This window comes from Lissotriton vulgaris, unplaced genomic scaffold, assembly GCF_964263255.1.
Source record: "Lissotriton vulgaris unplaced genomic scaffold, aLisVul1.2 SCAFFOLD_1035, whole genome shotgun sequence".
Classification (NCBI taxonomy): domain Eukaryota; kingdom Metazoa; phylum Chordata; class Amphibia; order Caudata; family Salamandridae; genus Lissotriton; species Lissotriton vulgaris.
Window position 1 is genome coordinate 155229 of NW_028254186.1, and position 27542 is coordinate 182770.

Sequence of the window (27542 nt, forward strand, 5' to 3'; positions counted from 1 at the left end):
TCCTGACAATGTATGCATTTTGATCATCTCCTTGCCAGTTTGACTTATCAGTTAGTGAGTTTGTCATGCCTTCCTCTGTATGTTAGCGATTCCTCTCAGTAGATGCGGTGACCTCTGCTACTGCAGTTGTCTGTGCTCTGGCTGGATGTGTCAATGGGTGAGAAGAGAGAAAAATAACCAAATAGGAAATGTGCTTGTGGGACTTTTCAGGGATTCTCCCATATCTTCTGAGTGCTAACAGTGTTGTGAAGTACTGCCGCAGACAGGGCAGTTAGGAGCAATGGTGTGTTGGGGATTTAATGGCGTGGCAGAGTAGAAAATGGACAACAGAATATGTGTATGACATTTTGATCTGATGATTTTCTAACCTTCTGCTTTGTGATTTAGGCTGGCACAGTGTGATGTACTTTTTTGGAGGATTTGTGGCAGGTTTACAAGCCCCTTGAATAAGATTTACACTGCTGAAACATCACTTCTGTGACACAGCGGTGGTGTACAACAGACGACACATTTAGAATTATTTGCAACATGACACTTCTATGGTGAAGCGTCACGCTGTGAGGCCCTGCGCAACATTGGACCTGCGTCAGGTGTGATGTAGGCAGTGTGGGCATTCCTTTGGGACATGCAGCGTAAAAGTGATTCAGTGAAATCTACAAGATTTCACAGAGTCACTTTTCCAGGTCCGCTGAGACACAACCGTACGCCTGCTTGAAGCAGACGTAAAGAGTGTGGGCAGCATGTTAGGTATGGGCAATCCATGGACATTATAGGGGTTGCATCGCTCTTGTGACACGACTCCAGAAAAGCCCCCCTAAACACCATCAGATTCAACACACATCTGTCTATCCCTGTGCCACAGTCCACCGTCATGTAAATGCAACGCATCCGTGTTTGTGCACGGGTTAAATTGCATGTCACATTGGTACTGGCGCTTCCCTGCTGATATTTGTCAATTGTTTCTTAGCAGGGCTTTGTGTGTACAGCAGCAGTACTGTGCCCATGTTTTCAAGAGGGGGGGAGGGATTAGCCTTTTCTAATGCAAAGGATTCTGGGACTTGTGGTGCTACATAGAGGGTGACACATGAGTCTCTGACTGACTATATTTTTATATACACTTTGGACAAGTTCCTTTCTCACAATGAGAGTGTTACAAGATAATCTTTCCATGCACTTTTTCTTTTCATTCCATTTACCTGGTACCACGTAGCGGATATCACTGACAGGCAGCCCATGGACAAAGTGGGGTTGTATTGTTGTGAGGATATCCTCCTCCAGTGGGGTGAGACAGATGCGGGGTCCAGGGTATGCAGCAGGGAGTATCCTGCTTAATTAGATCCTGGTGTATTTCTCCTTCACCCTCTGCCTTTCGTCCTGCCACTTTTTGTTTATGTCCTGTACTGTGCACCTCTCCTCCCCCAATGCTGAGACAGCAGTGGCTAACTGCTGCCATAGGGCTGCCTTCTGTGTCCCAGTGGTGCAGTAGGGTGGTAGTCCATATAGGCGTTTTTGGTGCCTGACTATGAACTCCACAAGCATGGTGGTCTCCTCTGCAGTAAAGTTCATTTTTCTCCTCATTTCCATTTTCTATGGCAATGTGAGCATTGTGGCATTGTGGCCAAACCTGTTCCTTCAATGTGTGCTGCTTTTATGTGTTTTGTAGTGCTGGTCAATTAGTGTTAATTGGCTTCAGCTGGAGCGTGGTGGGGGATGGTAGGCAATGGCAACATTCATCATGGCAAAATGGAGCTATTGGCTGCGATTGGCTGCAGTCGGTCAGTTGATCCATGGTGGGGGATGGTAGGTCAATTCTGGGAATACCGAAAGTGGTAAGTTCATTCTGTGAATACCGAAAGTAGTAAGTTCATTAGGTTAATGCCAAAAGTAGTAAGTGCATTCTGTGAATACCAAATAGTAGTACGTTTAGGATTTAATCTTACATTTATTCTGTGAATCGGGACCCTTGTCTTTCTCAGACCTGGCTGACATACTAAACTGCCTCAGCACCACTTCTTTTTTTTTTCTGTCCTCATTTGCCTCTCCCCACCCCTGTTTTAACGATACCGCCCATGGGCGCTTCATCTCATATAATGGGATTATTTAGCTCTTAGGAGGTAGTGCACCACCTTGTCCGGTCTACCTCAAGCCTTATATCCGCAGAGATTTGGAAAGACTTAATCATAGGACTTGTTTTTTTTTTAAACCTTTACCTTTACCATCACACCCCCCATCACCCAAAACATAACAGAAAGGGAGTCTAAAATCTATATATTTTCTTTTGCCGATCCACCATATCTAGCCTGGCTATAGTTCTCATTGCTCTCAACCAATTCAGTTCGGAGGGAGGGTCTGCGGACACCCACATCTTACAAATCTCTCTCCGGGCTGCCAGTACAGAATAAAACACCAATTTTGCTTTATCATCCAAGCCGTTACCTTGAAGGTCCGCTCTTCCAGTCATGACAAGTTCAGGGCTTACCTCAATCTGGAGGCCCAATGCTGTTGACAGGCACTTACTTACAGCGTCCCAGAAGACTTTTAGTCCCGGACATGTAACAAACATGTGTAGATCATCTTCATTTTAAGCTGCTGCATTTAGGACACGCAACCATTCCGCCGAGTTTAAACTTTGCCAGTTTTTGAGGAGACCAATATGCCCTGTGAAGGGTAAACAAGTGATTTCTCCTTAAATTTGCAGGTTTTACCACCTTGTATAGAATCAACATAGTTACTTGCCATTGATCTTCTGTGGCGATCCTGGGCAAGCACTCTCCCCACAGTGTCTCCGGTAGTGTAAAGGGTCCATCATCCAGCTCCACTATTGACCAATACCACTTTGACACTTCTTTCTTATATTGAGTCTCCGTAGCCAGCTGCTCTTCAAACTCATTATACTGACCAATTAAATTTTCCTTCTCGCCCGCCCAGCTTTGTATCTGTAAATATTTAAACTTAGAGAATTTACGTCCCCACTTCTACTCACAGTATCTCCAAGGTGCTAAGCTACCCTCCATTAAGAGTTCGCCCCACCTCTGGGGACCCTCTGTTTTCAGTGCCAATGCCAAAACATCCTTAGTCCAGGGCGGTGCTCCTGGTGTGTCCCATATCGGTGCCATATCACTCAAATATGGTATTTTTGTTGCCCTCCTGATTCTATACTAAACCATCGCTAAATCTTTCAACACTTTTAATCTTATTTTTTTAAAGTATTTTGGGTCGGCAAATTTATACATGAATCCATTCTGTTTCACCCCCTCCAATTTCAGCAATACAGACAACACTTTGCCATTGTCCGAACTCCCAGGGGTGGCTAAAAGCATTCTGCAGTTCTTCAACAAAAAAGCCCAAGAATAGATCTGGAAATCAGGCGCGGCCAATCCTCCCTTCAAAAGTTTCCTCCTAATCTTTTTCCATGATAGGCGGGACCTCTTAGACGCCCAGATAAATGACCCTATCTCACTCTGCAACTTTATAAGCCAATCCTTCTCATAAAGAAGTGGTATGGAGTCAAACAAGAAACTTATCTTGGGTAAAAGCATCATTTTCACTAAGTTAACACGACCATATATTGTTAGCGGCAGGTGTGCCCATCCTCTCAAAGCTTGAGAAATTTCTTTCCTAACTTTAACAAAATTAACTTGAGTAAGTTCTCTTAGGTCTTGTGTTATTCTCACCCCTAAGTATCTTAACTCTGATTTACAAACTATATCTTCTGTCTTTCTTGAGTTCCAGGACATAACTTCCGTTTTATCTTTGTTTATAAGATAACCAGAAACCATCCCAAACTCCTTTGTTATCTTATCTAGACACCTCATCGACTGCTGGAGGTTAGCAGTTAGTATAACTATATCATCCGCATATAGCCCAATCTTTCTGGCCCATCACTGGAATTCAAAAGGGGGAATCCTCTCTGCCTCTCTAATTCTGCAGGCTAGCGGTTCAATATAAAGATCGAACAAGGGAGGAGATAGAGGGCACCCTTGCCTAGTGCCTCTCATTACCTTTATTGGCTGGGTTAATGTCCTATTCACAAGTACCCTTGACGTGGGAAATTGATATAGCCGTTCCACAACTGAACTAAAGTTTGGCCCCATTTTTAGATGATTAATTAGGGCCTTCAAGTATGTCCAATTCACCCTATCGAACGCCTTGGCAGCATCTAAAGCTATTACCACCAAGGGGAGGTTATGTGTAACTGCCACATCAATACTACCTATAAGCGAGAAGGTGAGCACTTTTAAATACCTGCCTTTAATAAACCCCTTCTGGTCCTCATGTATAATCTGGGGAATAACTCTACCCAGCCTGTCCGCCATAATCTTCGCAAATAGCTTATAGTCGCAGTTCTAAAAGCGATATTGGTCTATACGAGTCCATGTACTTTGGTGATTTCCCAGGTTTAGGGAATACAATAATATTCGCCTCATTCCATGATAGTGGGAGAGCAGCTTTTCCCAGTAAAACATCATTAAACACTTTCGTTAATATAGGTGCCATGCTCCAAATCAACACCGTATATACCTCAACGGGAAGCCCATCCGGACCTGGTGCCTTCCCTTTCTTCGCCTGCCTAATTGCCGCCACAACTTCTCCCTGCAAAATCTCTTTATTCAAAATTTCCTGAAACTCTTCTGATAGAGGTTTCAATTCCTTCACCCACTGCTCTACTACCTGTTTATCCGGAAAGAGATCCTCACTATATACTTCTTCGAAATGCTTAAAAAAGGCCTCACAATATCTTTAGTGTCGGTGAAAATTCGCTCTGGCTCTCCCACTTTCACCTCCTTAATCATATTTCGTACCCGATCTTTCCTTGCCTTCCACACTAGCAATTTACTTGTACCTTCACCGTACTCAAAATACGCCAATTTGCCAGCTTCCTATATCTCCTTAACCCTATTACTTAAGAGCATATCCAGCTCTCCTTTTAGCTTTTCTTGTTCCTGGAAATTCTTATCTTTTGCCTTACATCCCCCTGCTCTCACTATCTCTGCCTCATGCACACAAATTTCCTTTTCCATATCAGCAACTCAATTATAATAAATTCTCCTTTTAGCCGCACCCAAAGCTCCCAGCCTCCCCTGAAGGAAAGCCTTGCAAGTCTCCCAGACAATATCAATTTCTCCAGAGCATCATGGTCATATAACTCAGTGCGATCCAACCTCAAGACCGAACCAAAATCACCACTTTCTGTCCTTAAAACCAAATTAACTGCTGAGTGATCTGATATATGGACCCCTACATGACTTATCTGTTTCACACTATCCATCAATCTCAGATCTATTAAAATATAGTCAATCCGTGATCTATGAATATAGTTTTTGTTATAGTAAGTAAAGCCTATTGCCTGACCTGACCTATGTCTCCAAACGAAACATAGACCTAGCTGGTCCATCAATCCCCTTACTCTATTTGACATTTTACTATTGACTAACGCCCTACTGTTAGATGATCTATCTAGCTTATTGTCCAGCACTGTGTTGAAATCACCTGCAAAAAGTATTTTACCCGAGAGACCCACTATCTCTCTAGCCAGTTCATCTAATGGTCCCACATCATCTTGATTCGGACCGTAATATCCTATGATATTATAAACCTGACCTCTTAGTTTGAGACTAACAATCAAACATCTACCTTTATCATCCGCCACCTCACCCTCAACCGTGTAATCTAGCCCCTGTCTAACCATCACTGCGATACCTTTCGTGACTGCTGTTTGTGGTGTGTAAAAGGTATATTTTAGCCAAAGCTGTGTCCCATATATTTTCTTACTTTCCTCCCCTGTTAAATGAGTCTCTTGCAGAATTATAATATGAGCTGGGCTATCTCTCAAATACTTCATAATCAGATCCCTTCTTGACTTAACTCGTAGACCATTCACGTTCAATGACATTAGAGTCAAATCTGCAGCATTAGTTCTTTTCATAACATGCCACGCCACAACTCACAATCCACCTGGTGAGAAAACAGCTCCTGGGGACGTTTTCAAATTTTTTCCCCATGTCCAACCCCCCTCCCCCCATCTCCCCTCTCCCTTATCCCCTTGTCCTTCTGCCTCCCGCCCCCCTCCCTGGAAAACCCAACCAACTTTCTAAGGCCCTATCTTGGCCCTTCGAGTGCCTGTTTTAAAAGATGGTTGCTTCTGAACTTAACCTTTCCTCTAGAAACAATAAACCTCAACGCGGCAAAAGTACTAAATCCTCCCATTAACCTACTTTACCTCATGCTTTGAATATACTTTCAAATACAAACACTTTGACACAGTTCCAGTAAGCCGTCAACATCTTCGACTAACCTGAAAGTATGCATTTTGTTCTTCCACATAACTTTTAAAAAAGCCGGGAATTTCAGCTGCACAGGGGCTCCCAAACTTCTAAGAGGCTCAATCCTTTTACCTAGCTCCCACTGTCTGTTTGCAGTTACAACAGAGAGATCTGACCTGACCTCAACCCTGTTACCATCCACCATCAGTGCTCCCTTTTTCAGAGCTGCTGCCTGGACCTTTTCCTTTAGACAATAAGTTAGAAAGTTATCAGAATCCTCAGCACCACTTCTTATGAAGATGATGTCTTACCATTGTTGTAAGAAATTAGTTTATTGGCTGCAGGAGTTGGAAGCACCACTCAGGTAACAACCACAATCCTCGTCATGGAAAAGCACGTAAGCCACTAAATTAACCTGCGCTTAACCCTCTGGTCACAAAAACAGTCAGACTAAACTTAGAGGCAATGTGTAAAGTATTTATGCAGCAATTAAACATTGATAAAGCGAAAATACCACACATGAAAAATCTTCAACCAATTTGAAATTTAGAATAACAGAGACATTCTGCTGGGTTGGTGGAAGTGCAGGCGGCTGTTGAGGTATGCAGGTTCTATGTTGTGCATTGTCTTTTATGTGTGTGTAAGGCATTTGAATTGTTACTGTGTCACTGTCTGGCCAGAATACAGTGACCCCAACATCAGAGCCATGAAAATGTGCACCAGAAGGTAGAAGGCACAAATAATTAAGACAAGAAAAAGCCACCTCTCTAAAAGTAGCATTTTCAGATTTGTGACTTAGAATCTGACTTTACCACTAAAGAGGGTTTTAAATCGTAAAGAAATTAACTAGAGCCTGATAACCTTGCCAACTACCTACCCATCACTTACCTACTATTCATAATCAAGATCTTTCAAAAGAAGCTTATGCTCAACTCCAAGATCACATCAATGCTAAACATCTTCTACATGACTACCAGTCTGGCTTCAGATCAAGTTTCAGCATGGAGACTCCCACCTTGCACCTCCAGGTCATAAAAGTTCCCTATCACATGTTGCATTATCGTAAGCTTTTACTTGGAGCCACTTGGATCACAGATAACAGCATCAAGATTCACCAATAAGCCAAAAATGCAGAAGTCTAGTTAAAGGTCTCCTCTGCTTCAGATATCCAGTGCCTCCAACACTGCATGCAAATCATCCATATCTGGATGTCTAGGTCCTAAATAAAACTCAACCGAACCAATACAGAATTTTTGTTAGTTGCAATAACAACAAATAATAAACAATGCACACCTGGCTCTTTGATATTAACCCCGGGCAGGGACCTCCGCGCTGCCTGCGGAGTGTGCGCAGAGGTATGTTTTCTTTATTTACTTTAAAAACAGTTATAGTTTAGTTTTAAGCAATTGTTAATAGGGGGGTGGGAGGCAGGTGGCGTTGCAGAGCTCCACAGAGTTTGTTCTCAACTTCGTGGCCCTCTGCGTAGCCCTGCTACGCCCACTATAGACCGGGTTATTTGCTAAATCACGGGGATACCCCCTGGACACCAACCTCTGCCTCAAAGAGCACATTGCCAAAAAACCAATGAGGGCATGCTATCAGCTTTCTCGTCTAAAGTCAAACCCTTCCTTACAGAAAGCAACCTTGGTCTACCAGGATACTAACAAGTCGCCCTCTACAACGAAACAACCAGATTAAGGAAACAGGACTAACTTCAATGTTAATGAACATCTCCCCAACAATGACAGTCATTGTGAAAAAAATAATAGAATAACTGCTGCTCTCAATATAGAAGTACCAGAAACACAGTGCCAGAAACACAGGGGGCAACAAAAAGGACACATAGCATACTCCTGACCATCCAACAGGTAGTTGGTAATATCCCTTGTTACCGCAGACAAAGTATGTATTATGTGAGGATATGAAGCTGTTATTGGCACCTTCAATAGTCAAAACCACAGTACACTCACTTCTCCCCACTGGAATTCTCCCAACACTTCCTATACATAAGTCTACTTTAGCTCTGGTCACAGAAATCACAAAAGGTCCATTGTCCTTAATAGTTCCTATATTTGGGAAAACATATGGCGTAGAAATATCCTCAGGTTGATACTCCTCCCATTCCCATTTAGTTCCTTCAGCTCATGGATTACCATCTTCATCTGGATAACACACTTTATTGAGATGATAATTAATCCTTCCAACTGCCGCCCTTCCACAAGCAATTAAAAGCGCAAACCAAGCTTGGCAGGAACCATTATGAGAGAAAGGAAGAGGAATAAAAGGTGTTCCTTCTTTCTTCTGGTGAGCAGGTATCATCCCACACACCCAACAGTTGGTAGTATTTGTGGCATTGCGAGTATGATGCAACATCTGAATAAACGTAGTATTTAGGTAGGATTGTCGATGCTTTTGCTCATGGCGAGGAAGCGTAAAGTAATGATGCTCAACTGATACTGGAGTAGTGGCCATCAAAAGCTGTCAAACAGGAGCCACTTTCTCAACAAACCGGGTTGTCACTGCTATAGCCACCATTGCAACAACATATCATACAGCAAAAAAGGTCTTCTTATTACAGATCTTAGCAACAGTTGATCTCTCTGCAGACATGATCACTTCGTCGTTGAAACAATCGTTGGAGCTCCTTGCCCTGGGCAGCCGTTGATTTCTTCACCGAGGGTCAAGACGGGTGGCACTACGCAGGACTGATCCCCCCCCTCGCCACATCAGCACTCTATTTCACCAACCCATCACGGTTGCTCAACCAGTCTTTTTCAACACTGCAGATTCTTTCCTCGGTCTTAGCTGGTACCGGGATACTCCTGAGATCGTGTGGTCCGGGAAGACTTCCTCAGGTTCATCAGGTAAGATAGCGTGGCCCTTATCCGTTTCCAGAATCTCTCGATGGTCAGTCAGCACAGCAGGTTCTCGAACCTGTTGATGAACAGAGATCAGACTATCAGTCAACTGTGCTGAGTAATCATTCATCAGAACACATGGCACATCATGTATGGGGCGTGGCTTTGGAACTCCCCAAATGTTCAATTTGTCTCCCAAATACCACTTCATATGGAGTAAGCCCAGATCGTGAATGTGGCACTGATCTTATGGACAACAATGCCAAGGGTAATGCATCTGGCCATTACAAGGACATGGAGGCAAGTATTTTCGCTAACTTCAATTTCAACATAGCGTTATACCTCTCCACCAATCCTGCTGATTGTGGGTGGAAAACTGCATGGAATTTCAGTTTGATCCCTAATCCTTCAGGACATGCTTAACAACTTGCCCAATAAAAAGATGACTGTTGTCACTCCACAAAAGTTTACAAATACCAAATCTGGGGAGGAATTCCTTTAAAAGCACCTTTGCTGTGGTGAGAGCCATATTATCCTTTGTAGGGCATGCCTCTATCCATTTACTGACGGCACATACCACCACTATAACATACTTCGTTATTGCAACTTTCAAGTTGGATATAATCCATTTGCAAAACTTCAAAAGGTGCAGTTGGTGTAGCAAACCCTCCTTTAGGAGTCCGTGTCCCTTTTCCAGGATTGTACTGCCAACTGATCAAACAGGACTGTACTATTCTCTTAGCTGCGCTGGCAATCTCTGGATGCTCCCAAACTTGCGTAAGCAATTTAGTTATCGCTAGAGCTCAAACATGTGCCGGCCCATGTGGCATTTGGACCATAGGCTGTAAATAAGCAGCAGGCAATTTTCACTTTTTCATCTCTTTTTTGCGCCAACAGCCCTCATTGTCTAAAATTCCTTCTTTAGACCACTGCCCAAGTTCTTCCACAGAGGAAGATCTCTGTATGTCTAGCACTTTTTGTCTAGCATCATGCCAACGTTCAGCTTGTGACTTCACTACGTACATAGATGTAGTGGTTCGTTGCATTGCAGTCTCACGAGCTACGCGATCTGCAAAGGCATTGCCTTGTCCTGTCTTATCAGTCACTTTCTTGTTTGCACTACACTTCACAATAGCTACTTTCTTTGGATATGTCAGTGCAGTCAGAAGATTATGCACCAGTTCTCAGTGCATTATCTGCATCCCTTGGGATGTAAGAAAGCCTCTTTCCTTCCAAAGTAGGCTAAAATCATGGGACACTCCAAAATCATAGCCGCTGTCTGTCTGTATAGATGTTCACACGCAAGTCAAGGCTAAGTTCACACGCTTGTGTCAAAGCTGTTAGATCAGCTGCTTGGGCCGATTTCTGTGGTATACGAGCTGTCTCCACTACTGTCTGAAGTGTCATAATTGCATATGCAGCTGAAGTCGTGCCATCTGGAAACTTCAAACAAGACCCATCAACCCACAATTCCCCATCTACATCTGAAAGGGGTGTATCTTGCAAATCAACGCGACCCTTTGTCTGTTCCTCAGTAAGGAATATATAATCATGAGACTCATGTGACTGAGTGTGAGTCGATGGATATGGCAACAAAGTAGCTGGGTTGAGAGTCGCACACCTCTTCAACGTAATGTGAGGGGCTAACAGTGTCAATTCGTATCCTGTCAAACGAGCACTAGTTAAGTGTTGCGTTTTAGTCTGATTCAAAAGGGCATCAACAGCACGGGGTACTAGCACCAACAATTTATGTAACAAAACTATTCCTTCACTCTGAGGTATGGACACAGCTGCTGCTGCAACTGAACGGAAGAACCCAGGTAATGCACGAGCAACAGGATCAAGAATCGCTGAAAAATATGCACAGGGACGCTGCTTGTCACCGCGCGGCAGCACTAAAACTGACAATGCACACCCATCTTTCTCGTGTACATAGTGTGTAAAAAGATTCGTGTAATCTGGAGTGCCTAACACTGGTACAGAACAAAGAGCTTGCCATAACTGATGAAAAGCATCCTGGCATTCATCTGTTCATGGAAGGGGCATTGGAGTGTCTTTAGTCAAAAGTGATAACAAGGGTTTAACAATGTGTGAAAAACCTAATATCCATTGCTTACAAAAAGTAAGACCAATGAATGCACGGACATTTTTCCTGCCAACCTTCCATGTCATCTAAAAGTTGAGCAGCAGGGGCAATACTACGAACGGCTTTACGAGCAGCAGATCTAATCTCAGACGCAGGCTCAGCAGACAACATACAACGAGTTTCCCGAGCTTTCTCCTGCTCCGTAGAAGAGTCTTCATCTGACTCATAAAGAGCAGAAGGAAGAGTATATGGAGGCGGAGAGCGATTGAACAAAAGAGAATCATCTTGGGGTTTATTAAGGATAGGATAAAGGAGTCTACGAACAGCATATTGGCCATTTACCTGTAAATGACGCTCCCTATCTTCTCTCTCTTCAATTTCTTTAATTTCTTTATTTTTCATTTCTAATGCTTTCGTATGAACACTCTTACGCTGTTCTTTTTCAATCAAGGCTTGCTCATGCTTCATTCGCTCACGCACTTCTTTCTCCCTCATTCGTACACAGTCATACATGTCTTGCCTAGCCTTTCGCTTAAACATTCGTTGTTCCACATACTGAATCCTTCTCAATTCAAATGACCTATGCATAGGCCAACATAACTCCGGATCCTTACGAGTATATTTATTCCATAACGTGCTGTACATTATAGAAGAAATACCATACTTAATATACATGTCCCTATTAGGTGTCTCCTCAGGGGGGCCGGTTGTGCTTCATCAAGTCTCAAACTGGTAGCACTACAAAAGCAACATATCCTACGAAGTGTGCTAGAAACAAGCATGCCAAAAATAGTGCAGAATATGCAGTATTATATCCAAAGTAGCACTTAAGGTACTATTGTACGACGTGCCGTTCAAATCAATTCAAAACAGAGAAAATACTCCTCATTACCTGCCTATATGAATTGCAGTTCATATATCAATCACTTAAAAATTCAAATTGGCCAATACAATTCCACAAAGCCACAGCAAGTGTCGCAAACGACCTTACCAATCCAAGGCATCAAACCAACAGCAAGCATTGCATCAAAACAATGCTTACCAATCACTTGGTGTCCAGATTCCAACTGCCAAGTTCTTAAATCGACCAAACGGTCACTTCACGGCGAATCAACAGAAGAAATCTCAGTCGAGGACCGGCACCACCTGGGTGGTCAGATCAGAAAGAGAGGAAAAACGCTGTGGTATGCCAAGACATAGGTCTCCTCGGGCAATGATCATCAGTAGTGAGATACCAATCCTTCGTTTCGACCACTCCTTAGGGCATCTGAGTCGCAGATGAGCCTCACTTGTTGGGCGCCAATTTGTGGGGGTGGGCCTCAGCCAGGCCTACCCATGCTAGGGGCTCGCCCTTCTCTGCACAAAGTCCTCAGACCATAGGAAATAAGTTGGCACAGAAACTGGAATATAAAACAAAGTATTTATTTACCTCAAGAGGTGGAACTACATTCACACAACACACTTAGTATGTGAAGTAGCACACTGAACAGAAGGAACATGGTCCTTTTATACCCACAGGGGCTCAAAAGAAGGCGGTACATGTACAGAAGAGAAGGGTTACATACATAAAAGATCATACAGAAATGCACAGTCAAAAAGTGGGAGGAGCTAGCAATTGCTAATTCTAGTAAACACATCCTGACAGTTACACACTAAGGACAGGTGCATGGACAGCCACAGTCTCCTCTGCGCATGTGCAGAGTGGCAGAGCCTAAATATAGTCTGTCTATAAGCAGAGTGCAAGAGTAAATGACAGCAAGGTAGTACAGAGCACATGGTGAGCACAGGGCAAACAAGATGGCTGCCGAATACAAGATGGCTTCAGCTAAATGCTAACCCCGATCGCTGCCAAATTACAACACTGTATATATATTTCTCAAAAGGGACTTCGGGAGTTCATCGTCCACAGGAGCACATGAGTATTTTCTTTGCTGTGAAGAAGAGACAAATGAATGCATGGGAGACACTCTAACATTGTCTTACCTTGCCAGTATTCGTGGATGTTTGACAGAATATTCCATACAATTAAAATGTATCCATATTCAAGAAGGATGAGGTGGTATCTAATGACTCAAAGGTGTCATTCTCAGTGCTAAGTTCCTTAGAGGCATTTTTCAGGATGCTTACAAAAAGAATACAGAAAATTGGCAGATACTGAAAGAATGAACGGAAACAAGAAAAAAGGGATGTAGTCCTCAAAAAGAACATTTTACTACTCTTGTCAAATGTAAATCCTTTCCATCAAGTCACCTATGCACTTCCTCAGTGTATTTATTAAAATGACAAATATTGTGCACATGAATAGGTTAGATATTTTTAGAAAGTTATTTGCAATCCTAATAATTTTTTTTGTAATGTCAAACACCTTTCATTTGTGTTTTATGCAGGTAACACACACATTCACACACATTGATGTGAGTGATCCATTTATCACTACATACCAGGTTAACCTGTAAATGCCTAACTATCTGACTGAGCCAGTATCCTCGCACAGTACCTTATCTATATTTATTATGTTACCTAAATATGAATAAAGTATTGCAGAAACGTTTTTGGGCTCTGTTTACTGACAGTCACAGTATCTGTTTGAATATTCACAGATCTATTGATACGTGTCACTATCCTTCCTCCACAGCCATTTGACATCAGGTTTGGAAGAACTCGAACGGCACTTCTATGAGTATTGGACATTCAGGCGCAGATGTACTCTTGATTCAAAAAGCGCACTGCAGCAGCCGCGAATGCAGCGCTACGTGTAAAGGAGAAAGGAGGAGAGCGCACTATTTACTAAAATAAGGCACTGACCTCCCCTCTCACTAGTGCCCATGATGAAATCAGAACCTGTGCACCACAGAGACACCTTTGCTCCGTGAACCAAGGGTGTCTCCGTGAGTCTAGCATAGGTTTTGTACTGGAAGTAATCCTTCCAGTACAAAATAAAATGCAGATTCACTTTAACCATTTTCCCACTTTGTATGTATGCTGTAAAGTGCAGCACACATGCAAAGTCGGAAATGGAAGGAGAAATGAAAGCATTTCTTCTTCCTTTTGGCTTCTTCAAAGGGCGCAGTTTTCTCACACTAAACCCAATCTACTGTATTTAGTAAATTGGGTTTAGTGTGAGAAACCTCGGGTGGTTGCATGGGAACACTCATGCACCACCCCTGGTACGCCCCCATGGCGCAAAGTGATGCAAAGCTGCGCTAAGCGCTTCTTCATATTACTTTTCCGTAATTTCCAGCGCAATACAGTGCTGGAAAGTAAATCGGAAAAAAATATTTTTCTCCGATTTGTGTACATTTTGTGGCGCAAACACAGTGCAAAATCTCATTAAATCTCTCCCCAGTGTCCTTGTAATATTTGTTTCACCTCTTCCTTTCTGTAACTCTAATGGCACTTTTTTCACATTTGTGTTTTTATGGGACATAGACAGACATTCTGAAGAGGTCCTTTGACACATGCCCTATTGAAACACATGTACTACAGGTACAAATAAACAGCAGAAATTCAGTAACGTTTAAGGGTTTGATTTGCTACAACCTAGTGTGTTAGTAGCTGAATCTGTGCGGTCTGCATAGGTTGTTCACCGAGTACTGCACTGTCTGCGCTATGTTAATAATTTATTTCTTTCACAAGACTCATGAAAATATAATTTAAGGCTATACATATGAAATGTATTAGTCAACTTTACTTTACTTGTATGTATCTTTGGAATGGATTCCATACATAAAGAAATAGCATGCCTATTGCTTGACAGTTGCACTTCTTCACAAATAATTATTTGTGTATTCTACAAGCATGATGCATGCACTACTATCTGCGGATAAGCAGGAATTGTTGTAGAAAAACTGTTATAATAGGTAAGCACTTTCATGTGCTAAACAGCTTTTTTCAGGAAATACCCAGGTTTTTAACAGTCTCTAAGATTCAAAGTGATTGTAAATTTTCTTTGATTCTAACATGAATCGAATGTCATGGATTGGCCTTCTGGGTTGAGAAAGAGTTTCAGCCAGGTAGAGAATTCTTCAAGATGGATGCAAAGTCCTCCTCCTGTTTGCCATGTGCACCCCCGTTTTTGTGCTGACTGGTAATGGTGGTAACTGACTCTGACTGTCCCTGGGCTCTGCCTAACCAGGCACAGTGCCATTGCTGTGGTGAAAACACACACATACTTGAGGGAACACCATATATATTAGGGTATACTTATAATTGGGATGACCTACCCTACAAGTCCTTAGTACATAATAGGGCGGGGGATTAAAACTACCTTTAAGCCCTTAGTATATGTAAATGTAAATGTAAATGTGGCGTATTTGTATAGCGCGAACAGTGACCCGGAGGCATCCCGGCGCTTGTACTCCTACCACAAGGGAACCCCTCCTGGCTTTTCCTTGTGGGGTGTCCACTCCTGGGCATCCCATGGTGAAACCAGGCATCCCTTGTGTATCAGGGGACCTTTGTGGAGACTAAGCAAGCTATTGCCCAGAGTTGCAGCGTGGGACCCATGCTTAGAATCGGCACTGAGGCGAGAATATCCGGTCAGAGGAATTTAAGCCCGAAACCCGCCGAGGCGGGAATCGAACCCTGGTCCCTGGCCAGCGTTCTGCATCAAGGTCTGCCACTCTAAGCATTGAGCCACACTTCTCCACTTTTAGGGCATGGCAGTTTAGAGGCCAATATTTTGGCATATTAGGTACCCCGAGGTGTTACAAGGCTGGGACTTCAAGTACTTATAGAGGAGGGTCCTCATAAAAGAAGTTTTATATGCCCTGGAGATAGAAAAATTGCACATTTTACTTGCCGCATTATAGTAAAGTGCTTCCCAAAACCAACTTTTGTGCTAGAATCACTCTGGAGTGAGGATCTACACCATGTTTGCATATTCAGGACCCCTCAAATCTCCTCAAGGTGTACCAGAGTGGGGGGTAAGGTGTCTACAAGCAGGGTCCTCATAAAAGATGTGTTATAGGCCCTTATGTTGGAGAAGTTGCACATTTTATTTTCCCCATTGTAGATCCCCAGCCACATAGGATAGCATTGCAAATTTGCAACAGTTTATGAATGCATAACTATTGTTAGGAATCAAATAAAATATCCTTCAAGGACTTAGGAGAATGGTATTGATAAATCCAACAATATGTTATTGACCAATCTATCCAAACATATACAGAATATATAAAAGAAGTTATAAAACTTTCATATCTCAAAGCCAAAATTCATCCTCCCTGTGGTCTTCCCTGATTGGTCAGAGTTGACAGGATTAGCCGGGCTGCTTTGATGAAGTGATCAGTGGCTCAATCCAAAGAAAGGCATCTGTTGGAAGAGCGCTGCTACACAGGAATGCCAGAGCAGGGGGATGGGTTGTAAAGCATGAGCTTCAAAGGAGAGATAGGCCAGGCAGGGAAGGCCAGGTCCATCTGCCCCCAGCCCTCTGACCCAACCATATGTCAGGCTCAAGGCAGGAATTTTCAGATGGTAGGGGGAGGAACACTATGGAAATGAGCTATACTGGACGTTGGTTTAACTAGTTCTTGCTCCTCTGCTGCAAGTTCAGCCATACTGAATTTTGGAAGAATAGTGCTTTCTGGGAGAAGATTATGTCACACTTTTGGGGAAGTGGTCATTCTCTGGGGTGTTGCCCTGCATCTCATTGGACAGGAATGCTCTCCTGCTTGAACCCAGAAAACACTGAATAAATATGTGAGAGGTGCAGAGCTTCTCAGATTTGATGAGTGAAACTAAAAGAAGAAGAAGGCTTGCCAAGCTGGACACTTGGTTTACGCCACTAGGCCCTGCATTCTGACTGACTTAGCCTGCTGCATTATCTGGTACTACATTCCTTTGGATATACCTTGCTTCAAGAAGAATAAAGAGTGAGAAAGTCTTGAGCAGGGAAAACATGGCGGCAGGCTGACGCCAGTCGCAGGAGCTCCTGGACTGAGGAGAGAGACGCAAATGGAAGAAGGCAGAACTCGCTGAGCTATGTGAAATTCTTTCACTCAGTGTATGCGGCGGTGAATATTGAGTGAGGAGGCTCACCTGTTTCATTTGTGTAAAACTGTATAATCAGTATAGGATCTGACGCGAGAAGTCAGCGGGTGATTTGGTGCTGGGCAGAGCACTGACCAGCTTCGAGCATAGTGTCCTGGTGCAGCCGAAAGGAATGTATGGGAGAACAGTGTGCAACTTCAGAAATTGCAGCAGGTACAGCAGGGGCTGAAGGAAAGAGATCTCCCACTACAGGTACTTTTCACTTCCAAGGATTATGTAAAGGAGAAGATGGTAGTAGAGATTGTCAGTGGGAGAGCTGAAGAAAGCATTGGTGCACATGGCACTAGGGAAAAAACTACCCCAGTTAGTACCCCAGCTGATAGAGTACTTCAAGTAAGGAATCAGTATCAATTGCGGTCGGACCCTGAGAGGAAAGGTAAAAGTGGGAAAATGAGGGAGCACACGGCACAGGAGGTGGTATCTGTTTCCCCTGTTAAAAAGGTGGGCCAAAAGAGGTGGGCTCACTCCCAAAACCCTCACCATTTCTTAGCTCCTATTTTAGGATTATGGAGCAGAATATGGTTGCTGCGTCCACTTGGGGGGAGGGGAGGAGTAGTGTAAATCAGACACAGACAGTAGCACTCCCTCTTGAAAACCGCTTTTCTCCATTGGCCAAGCTTGAGGCAGCCTCACGATAGCATTGGATCATTTATGGCTGGTAACCTAAGCCAAGGGGAGTTTAGTCCTCAGGTTGAAGAGGGGATGGAAAATCAGTAGGAAAAAATGATACTGAACCTAAGGCAGGACATCCTTATGAAGTTCGAGATCTCTGAGGACAACCAAATAGGTGTCAAAGACAAATGTGCAGTATTAGAGAAAAAACCGGACGGTATTGCACAACACACTGCAATTTTAGAAGGTGAGGTGAAGGGTCTGTCAGCAGCTATGTCTGAGAATTCTAGGGATATAGAGGTCTTGAAATCCCAAAATAAAACTTTGCAGGAGGACCTGGAGAGGCTTGAAACTCAGTCTAGGTGTAACAATTTGAGAGTTCTTAGTATTCTGGAAGGCACAGGAAAAAGTGACATTAAAGGTTTCATTTGTAAACTACTAAGAGAAGGGATACTATATGATAGGCCGGACCTTGATCTTGAGAAGGAGATTTAAAGAGTGCACACGGGATCCCTTTAACTTAAACCCTGCTAGGAAGACTCCCAGGAAAATGTGGATCTATTTTCTCACCCAAGCAGTTAAAGAGCTGGTGTTGGGACGTGCCCTGAAGGAAGGATCTCTGAAATACAGGGACTTTAGTTACCAAGTGAGATTGGACATAGGCAAGAGAACTGCAAAGAGGTAATGGGCACTACCACCTAGGCCTAATACTATAAACCGAATAGTGAAACGCTGAGCAGTGCGCTTGTGATTTGAACAAGCTAAGCGCCCATTCAGGGCGAAATATTTATGGTTATCTTGCACAAAAAGTAGGATACCCACATGCGTTGAAAGTAAATGCAAGGAAATTGCATGAAATATAATGATTGATCTGTTATATTGACAAATGATTATAATCACAATGATTTCGGACACTCTAAGATGGCCGCCACATATCAATGAATGTAAATGAAGTGCCTTTTTTATGTTTGTTTTTAATCACATGACAATGTTTTGAAGAAACTTTATTTAAATGCAAAAGTGAGTCTCAATCAGACAACACTGACGAAGGCGGCAACGCCGAAACGCGTTTGTTGACTGAATAAGTGTGCATGCGGGAAAATAAACCTGGCGTAGAGACTACGAAATTTTGACTTGAGTGTCCTTAATTGTGGAGCAGTTCGTAGACATAGGAACTGTCTGTTCGCACATATTGTAACGCACTCCACCGTGTGGTAAGGAGGCACCCGAGGTGAAGAGGAGCGACAGTTGGTGGCAAAGTGTTTTGGATATATATATATATATATATATATATATATATATATATATATATCTGCTCCAAAAGCCCCCCCCACACCAGGGAAGGAAGCGGCCGCACTCACGTGGTCAGTTGTAAAGGATTAATTTACTGCACAAACAGGACGCTTTTTGGTGAACGTGCTTTTTTCCCCTGTGATATATATATATATATATATATATATATATATATATATATATATATATATATATATATATATAAACCCACCTACTTGTAGATCTTCAAATCTTCCTACTGGGAGAAGTCTCAGTAAATAATAGTTCTAAGTACCGCCAAAACTGACTGTCCCTTATTAGTTCTGAATAGTTTGACTTTTGTAATGACTGTCTCTGAGAATGTTAATGTTTACTTCAGGTACGGCTCAATTTGCACTCTGGAATGACCCTCACTAATCTTCTTTCTTACCTCGGGGCAAGCATAATGTCTTCTGTGGTCTAGCACTAAACACAATTCTATAGCGCTAATTCTGCAACTCCTGTAAATCTCCTCGATACCTTAAACTTGAAACTATAGACTTACCGCAGCCGCGTAATGAAGTCTATCAGCAGAGAGTTAATTTCAATACTCACTGCGACAAAACAAGAATTTCGAAAATGGCAGCCTTGGAAAAGCAACCGTTCGCCTCAGGTCTTCAGTTGAAGTGCGCACATAACTACGCATGAAAGCTTAAGCACGGGTGCGCTTGCTGAAGAATCCTCAAAGACTAGACCAGTAATTTCGAAGTATCGCGCTGGCGGCCATCTTGGAATTCACCGCAACGGGATCATTCGAGTAGTAAACAGAAGAGAAGACCATCGGTTAGGTAGGTATCTGCCTAACCGATGGTCTTCTCTTCTGTTTACTACTCGAATACCTACCGGGTCGGTAACGATTGTTCTTATGAATTTTGTTTACCACTGGGAGATATTTTAGGCCGACAGAGGGTTTACTAGGTCCAGTCCTGACAAAGTGAAACATAGTTCAATTTATATGTTGGAATGCCAATGGTTTGAGATCTAGGAAGAAGTTGCCCTGGGTGATAGACCACCTTAGGAGTAGTGAGGCACAAATCATACTGCTTCAAGAGACCCATTTGGAACGGAAGAAGTGTGGGTTTTGTTTTAGCAAGCTACGTTGGGTACAGGAGGTAGTGTATTCAAACCAGAGAGGCTTCGCTAGAGGAGTGGCTCTAATCACCAGAAACAACTCAGGAATAAGGCTTGTAAAATTTGAATTGGATCTTTCTGCTAGATGGTTAGTGGCTAATTTTGTGATTCAGATTATGCCAGTATCATGTGCAACGTATTATGGTCCAATAAATGACACTACAGAAGCCCTAATGAAGTTGGAATCTTGCCTTTTGGAGACTACGGCCTGATTATACTTGGAGGTGATTTTAATATAGTACTAAACAACACTAGATAGAACGTCAAAAGTTAAATATGTTAGCCGCCCTAAAACATCTGCTAGATTGAAAAATATGATGGCTCAACTCAATCTGATAGATATTTGGCGCAGTAAGATGGAGGAAACTAGGGATTTTACTTTTTATAGAAAATCATTCCCGCATCGATTCTTTTTGGGTAGATCAAAAATTTTCTGGTAGATCAGGAATATTAAACGAGGGTGTTACTCAACTTAGCAGATAAGACACTTGACTTTTTTTTTCCAATAAGGGCTTCGCAAAACTACTAATAATCTAGGATGCTTTTAAAGCATATTTAAGGGCAATAGTAAGCTCCATTTTGGTAGGTAAGAGGCTTGCTGTGAGGCAGAAAGAAAATGAGCAAATTATAGAGATCAAGGTCAGAAAATGTGATCTTCAGAAGGCATCAATAGAGGGTTCAGTCAGAGTTCCTGTGCTTAGTAGAGAATTGGAGGGGCAACAGGTAGAATATCAAGCACAGTTGGAGAAATGATTATTGGATAAATGGAAAGTGAGTATGCTCCAGCATTTCACATATGGAGAAAGGTGTAGTTCGCTTTTGACTTGGGAGGCTAAAACTGATGAGGCCAAAAATTCTATACGGAATTTAATAAATGCAAGGGGCATGATTTATTGGCCTTTGTGTCACTTTTTCACCGCTGGTGTGTCACTTTTTCTGACGCACCAGTGGTGTAAAAATTGCGCCATGTCGCGTCATATTTACAAAGTGACGCTTTCAGGTAGATGCGTTACTTTGTAAACCCCTGCGCCATATTATACCTGCGCCAAGTGTAATGTATGCAAGGGGGGCGTTCCAACACAAGAAAGGGTTGTAGAAGTGACACCGTGAAATCTATGAGATTTAATTGCGCCACTTCTAGGACGAAAATGCTTCAGTATTTTACGCTTGCCTCACAGCAGATGTATGATTGACTCAAATACATTTAACATGGGACTTACCCATGTGTAATGACCCATTGCTGGAGTTGTGTCACTTTTGTGACACACTCCAGCAATGCATCATTTTTGCGCCTACAGATACGTCAGAAATACTGACCTATCTGTAACTCCTTGAGACATAATGCGCCATACAGTAAATATGACGCATCATACGTGTCGCAAGGAGGGTGCAATGAAAAGTGGCGCATCGCTGCTTTCTCGCATCGATGTGTCACTTTTCATAAATGAGGTCCAGAGTCAGGGGTGATGTTGAATACAAATGCAGATATTAGTGGAGAAGCCCAGAGATATGTGAGTAGCCTATATAGAGAAAGAGGACAGAGCTTCCCCAACAAACAAACACACAAAAGAGGGTTTTGGAGGTAGAGATCACAGAGGAGGAGATCAGGGTACAATTCAGGAAAATGTCATGCGGGAAGGCAGCTGGGCCAGATGGCCTCCCAGTTGACATGTACACTCAAATCAAAGATAAAATAGCCCTGGTCTTGAAAGATATATTTAATGCAATATATATAGAAGGTGAAACAGCTCTTTGATCTTGGTCAGAGGCCACGGTAACTTTAATTTTGAAAAGATATAAGGATCCGTTGGGAGTAGACTGGTATAGATCAATATCGCTCTTGAACAAGTATTATAAGATTTTTTTCAGGGATAGTAGCTTAAGGAGTAGCACAGGTCACTAGGAGAGTTATACAATCAGACTAAAGAGGTTTTATTCCAGGGAGGCAGATCAATGAGCTTACATACCTGATGATGGGGCTTATAGATATAGCCGAGGCCCAGAATTTGCCTTTGACTGTAGTGGCCGTAGATGCAGCAAAGGCCTTCGATCAAGTACATTGGGTGTATCTTTGGGAAGCCCTAAGAACCATTGGTTTTCTGCATAATATATGGTAAGGACTGTTCAAAACCTACACTATGTCCCTAGGGCTAGGGTGTTGGTAAATGGAGAATTGTCCGATTGGTTTGACATCACTAGGTGCACGAGACAGGGTTTTCCCCTGTCTCCGCTCCGATTTAATCTATACATTGAGCCCTCTGCAAATCTGATCAGAGCAGATGCCACAATTTTTCCTTTTAAATCTGCTGGTTTAGTGGTGAAATTGGCACTTTATGCAGATGATCTGATTGTCTACAATACCAACCCTCAGGCAGCAATCCGTAATTTGATGTCTAAGGCGCAGAGCTTTGGTTCGATATTGGGGTACAAGGAGAAAGAAGAAAAAATACAAAGTTATGGAATGGAATCAGGACAAGAATAGTCGGGGTCTAAATTTCAAATGCGTTATCTGGGTATATTATTTACACAGAAACTTGAGGATGTTCCCAGAGTAAATTAGAAAAAAGTCAGCCAGGAGATTTTGTTGGTAAGATGGGCCACTTTACCTTTAAATATATATGGTCATGTGAATCTCATTAAGATGATTGTCCTCCCCAAATTCACTTTTCTTTTTAACTCCATACCTTTAACATTTTGGAGGGAGGATACAGCCAAGCTCCAGGGGAAAATAGACAGCTTCATATGGGCCTCAAATGGACCCAGGATTGCTTGTAAAAAGCTGAGGAGGAGGTTGGGGCCAGGGGGGTTTGGCTTTACCGGATCTGCTTGCATACTGTCAAGCATTTCACTTTAAGAACTTTCGCAATGTTAGGTGATGAGTGTCAAGGCCAGTGTCACTTCTTTTTTAAATATGGAGACCCAAAATACTTTAAAAAGGTGAGGTTGAAGATTCTAAAGTCCGCTTTAAGAACATGGATGTATTTCGGAAAAGTCCCCTATTACTCGTCATGGGTTCCAATTTGGGAATCTCTGTGTACCCCCGACTGATTGCTTGATCAACTTAGTCAGCCCTTAAAATCCGGGGGGGGTTATGCTATTGGGCAGATCTTAAAACAGGATCAAGTTTAGTGAGTTGGGAATTGTTAAGTAATTGAACTAGGGGATAACTAATGAAATTTAAATACTACCAATGGCATTATTGGTGAGCCACACAAGAGTGGGTAGAAGAGGAAGACAACTCTTGGTTAGACCAGGTGATGAGAACTGACCCATTGAAAAAGAAAGTCTCATTTTGGTTTTGGGCCTTAGTGGAGGCAGATGATAAGATTATCTCAGATATTTCTAATCTGTGGGTTGAAGAGCTTGGGGAAGGAGATCTGAAGCAAGCTTAGTATGATTCCTTTTCCATTTTACAAGCAGTGGTTAAACCAGCTTCGCTTAAGCAAAACCATCTATTTACTACCCATAGAGTATACTGGTCCAGCCAAGCTTTAAAGAATTACAGGGAATGCATACGACTGTCCAAGGTGTATGCTTTCATCAGCAGATGACCTGCATTTCTTTATGCAGTGTCCGAAGATCGCACCCGACTGGACATCAGTGTGTAATTTCCTTGGGGAAGTAACTGGCAGGCTCTATCAAGAAGGTTGAGTACGAACTAACACAGTCATCACTAAATATATCTTCAATGTGATCCTGTTGGCGAGGTGGGAGATTTGTAGAGTCTGGAAATCTGAAAGTCCCCCATGTTTTGCTGAGTACCTCAAAAGTATTAACTGTACGAGTAAGTCTGATTTGGCCTGTGACGCTAGATGTTTGGAGAAGGTCTGGGCATTGTTGGTGGATTGAGACAGTTGTCCAGCAGGTCCAATGATTAAGCCATATATGCTGTTGGTCCCAGCTCTCCTCAGCACCGGTTCTCTATGAGAAGGAGATGGAAGTGCAAACAGCAGTATTCTTGTGTGGAAATGCTCATTGCATTTGAGGGATGAGAGTAACACCAGCAAGAGAGTTGGCAGCATGAGGACACAATAAATAAAAATAAAAAGAATAAAGAGTGAACTTCCTACAAGCTACAGGATAACAGAGCTCACAGGCGTCCGTCCAGTGGATTTGTAAGGGTTTTGTCCAAGTGGATTGTGGGAACTGAAGTACCAAATTTCAAGGACCATCTTGGATATTCCAGACTCTTGCTTGGATTGTGTTTCAGATGCTTTGGATCTACAAGACGAAATACAGGAAGAAGTTCAAGAACTTTGGAACAACTGTGGAAAAATGCTCTATAACGGACCGATTCAACCACAGGAGCAAGGATGGTGACCTTCAACTGCAAGCTGGTCTGCCCTGCTAGTTCGCCCCACCGAAAAGTTCCAGAGGTCCAATTTCCGGTGTTTGACTGGGAGCTTCTTGGAAAGCAAGCCGGCGAACCCTCTCTGAACCGGGTCACAAGGTAAAATCTTGACTGAGGTCTACCGCGGGAGGTAACCAAGCAGGGCTCCATCACAGTTAGCGTGTAACTTTGACTTTGTCCCAGTCAAGAGCAACCAGGGGTCTCAAGGTAGAATTATAGATTTCTAAATGCTATATAGTGTTAAATCTATAAAAATTCATATGTCTAGTTCCCTACATTGGAATTTTTCGTTGTTTTGGGGCCATTTTAAAGATACAAGTGGGATTTTTATTGCATGTTGTGTCTTAATTCTTTGCTAGATTGGTGTTTTTGCATGTTTTACATACCTGTCTCTTAAGTTAAGACTGCCTGCAGGCAGCAAAGCTACCAAGGGTTGAGCATGGGAATAATTTACTGAGACCTATTCTGAGACCTAGATGGTGTTAGTGGCCTTATCACCAATGGTAGATGCACATTTACCACTACTAATAACCCACTTTCCAAAAGTAGGTAAACTTGATACTTGGTGATCTAGTTTGACAGCATGTGGGGAGCTTGTGTTGGGGAAGAGAGGTCCATTGGTGTTAATGCCCTTGATATTGAATTAATATTCCTTTGACGGTGCTACATCTAGTGGAAAACAACTAAAATAAAGACTAGAGAACTGGTGGGATATGATTCTGGATATAGAGCTTATGAATTTGTCTTGTAGCTGCATTCTACATTTTCTGTGTTTTGTGAAGCAGGTAGACATGGCTGCTGAGATATAGACTGAAATGGTAAAGCACTACGATGTGGGTGGCTTATACTCAATGAAGAACTACTATGTAACTTATATGGAAATTGCTCAAGAATGTTAATTGTGTAATTTGATTTACTTGTGCTGTGAGAAAGAGACTGGAGTCCATAATCACCTCAAAATATCAAAACAAGTGTAGAGGAGTTTTGTGTGGTACCAGGTTTTGATGGCTAGATGGCAGAGGGGTGACTATTGGTCTTAATTTTCAACATTACCTTGAGGCGGTTAGTAAGCATCCTATGTAAACCACTTGGAGGCATAGGGCAATAGCATAGGAGTCAAGATCTAATAAATATTCAAACTTGCGAATAATTTGCTAGACATAAATGTAGGTTCAAAAGTTTATGTTGAAGGAGATAATGAGGTTAATGAACAGGTTGAGGTTTAGACAAGGGCAGAGGGGGGCTGGGTAACAAATGTGCTGAGACTCCAGTTGATTCAATTGTGGTTTCAGGGTCGTATCATTTAGCAATCTGGGTCTCTTCCTTTTTATGACTAGGATAGAATTCACTTACTAGCCCATATAGGGATATACAATCCTGCCAAACAGCAGACCAGTGGATCCCCTTGATAGAGTGCTCCCATCTGACCCAGATCGCGAGATGTTCTAATAGCAGAGCAAACAGCAGGGGTGACAGCGGACACCCCCGCATTGTGCCACGGCCAAGAGGGAAGTCTCGCAAGATGTGTCCATTGTCAGCTACATGCGCCAGAGGCTTAGTATATAGCAAACGAATCCAGGCGGAGAATTTGGGGCCAAATCCCATATGTTGGAGCACTGCAAATAAGTAAGGCCATTCTACTGTATCAAACGCCATAGTAGCGTCAAGCAAAAGGATGACAGCAGGTTCCTCAAGAAGTGGCGCCCGTGCCATGACTGCGTGGAGCCGTCGGAGATTAAGGGCCGTGCTCCGGTGCGGCATAAATCCGGATTGGTCCGGACCGACCAGTGACGCGAGATGTGGAGTAAGACGTAACGCTAGTAGCTTGGCCAGGATTTTAGGTTCTGCTTTGATGAGAGAGATCGGGCGGTAGGAGGCACAGTCTGTCTCGGGTCTGCCCGGCTTGTGAATCGCGACAATCGTGGCCAAGCGCTGTTCTCTCGGCAGTTCCCCCCTGTCGAGGCTAACATACTCAAGAAAAAGGGGGCCGTCGTTTGCATTGTCCTTTTGTGAAGTTCAACTGGGAGCCCGTTTGGACCCAGCGCCTTACCAGACGCTAGGGCGTAGGTAGCGGCCTGCACCTCCTCAATAGTGATATCAGCCTCCAATAGAAACGCTGCCTCCAGGGAGAGCTTAGGTATCGTGAGGTCTTTAATGTAGTCATATACCTCTGCGATCGCATAAGACGCCTGCGGGCGTAGATTCGTTCATAGTGGTCAGCCAAAATATTACCTATCCCATCAGGGTCAGATATCAAGGAGCCCTCGGGGGACTTCAATTGAGCAATAACTTTGTTTGCCCGTTCCTTTTTGTCTAGCCAGGCTAGCATCTTCCCTGCCTTATCACCCAGCTTGTATATCCTATGCCGAGAGGCCCTGGATCCGAGCGTGTGCCATTTCTCCCTGGAGGGTGAGGACTTCAGTTTGCTTAAGACGAACCGTGCGGGCAGCCCCAGGAGACGGGTGGGCCTCCTGGTCCGCGATGGCTAAGGATAGTTCCGCCCCTAGACCGTCCAAGGTCGCGCGCTGCTCCCTCTTGTGCCCTGTGATCGAGGCTAATGCCTGACCCCGAAGGACCACTTTATACGCCTCCCAGAGCGTGCATGCGGAGTCTAGCGAGCCTTGATTTTCCTGAAAGAAGTGTTTAGTAGTACGCGTCAGTGCCGACATGAGAGGTTCCACCTGGAGAAAGCCGGCGTGCAACAGAAACATGCGTCTTCTACCAGCCCGGTGAAGGGTATATTTCAACAATATTGGGGAGTGATCAGATATACCCCTCAGATGTATAAGGACCTCCTCCAAACCCCCAAGAGCGTCCACGAAGACAAAGAGGTGTGTACTGCAGAGTAAAAAGTGAAGCGTGTCTCAGCTGGGTGTTTG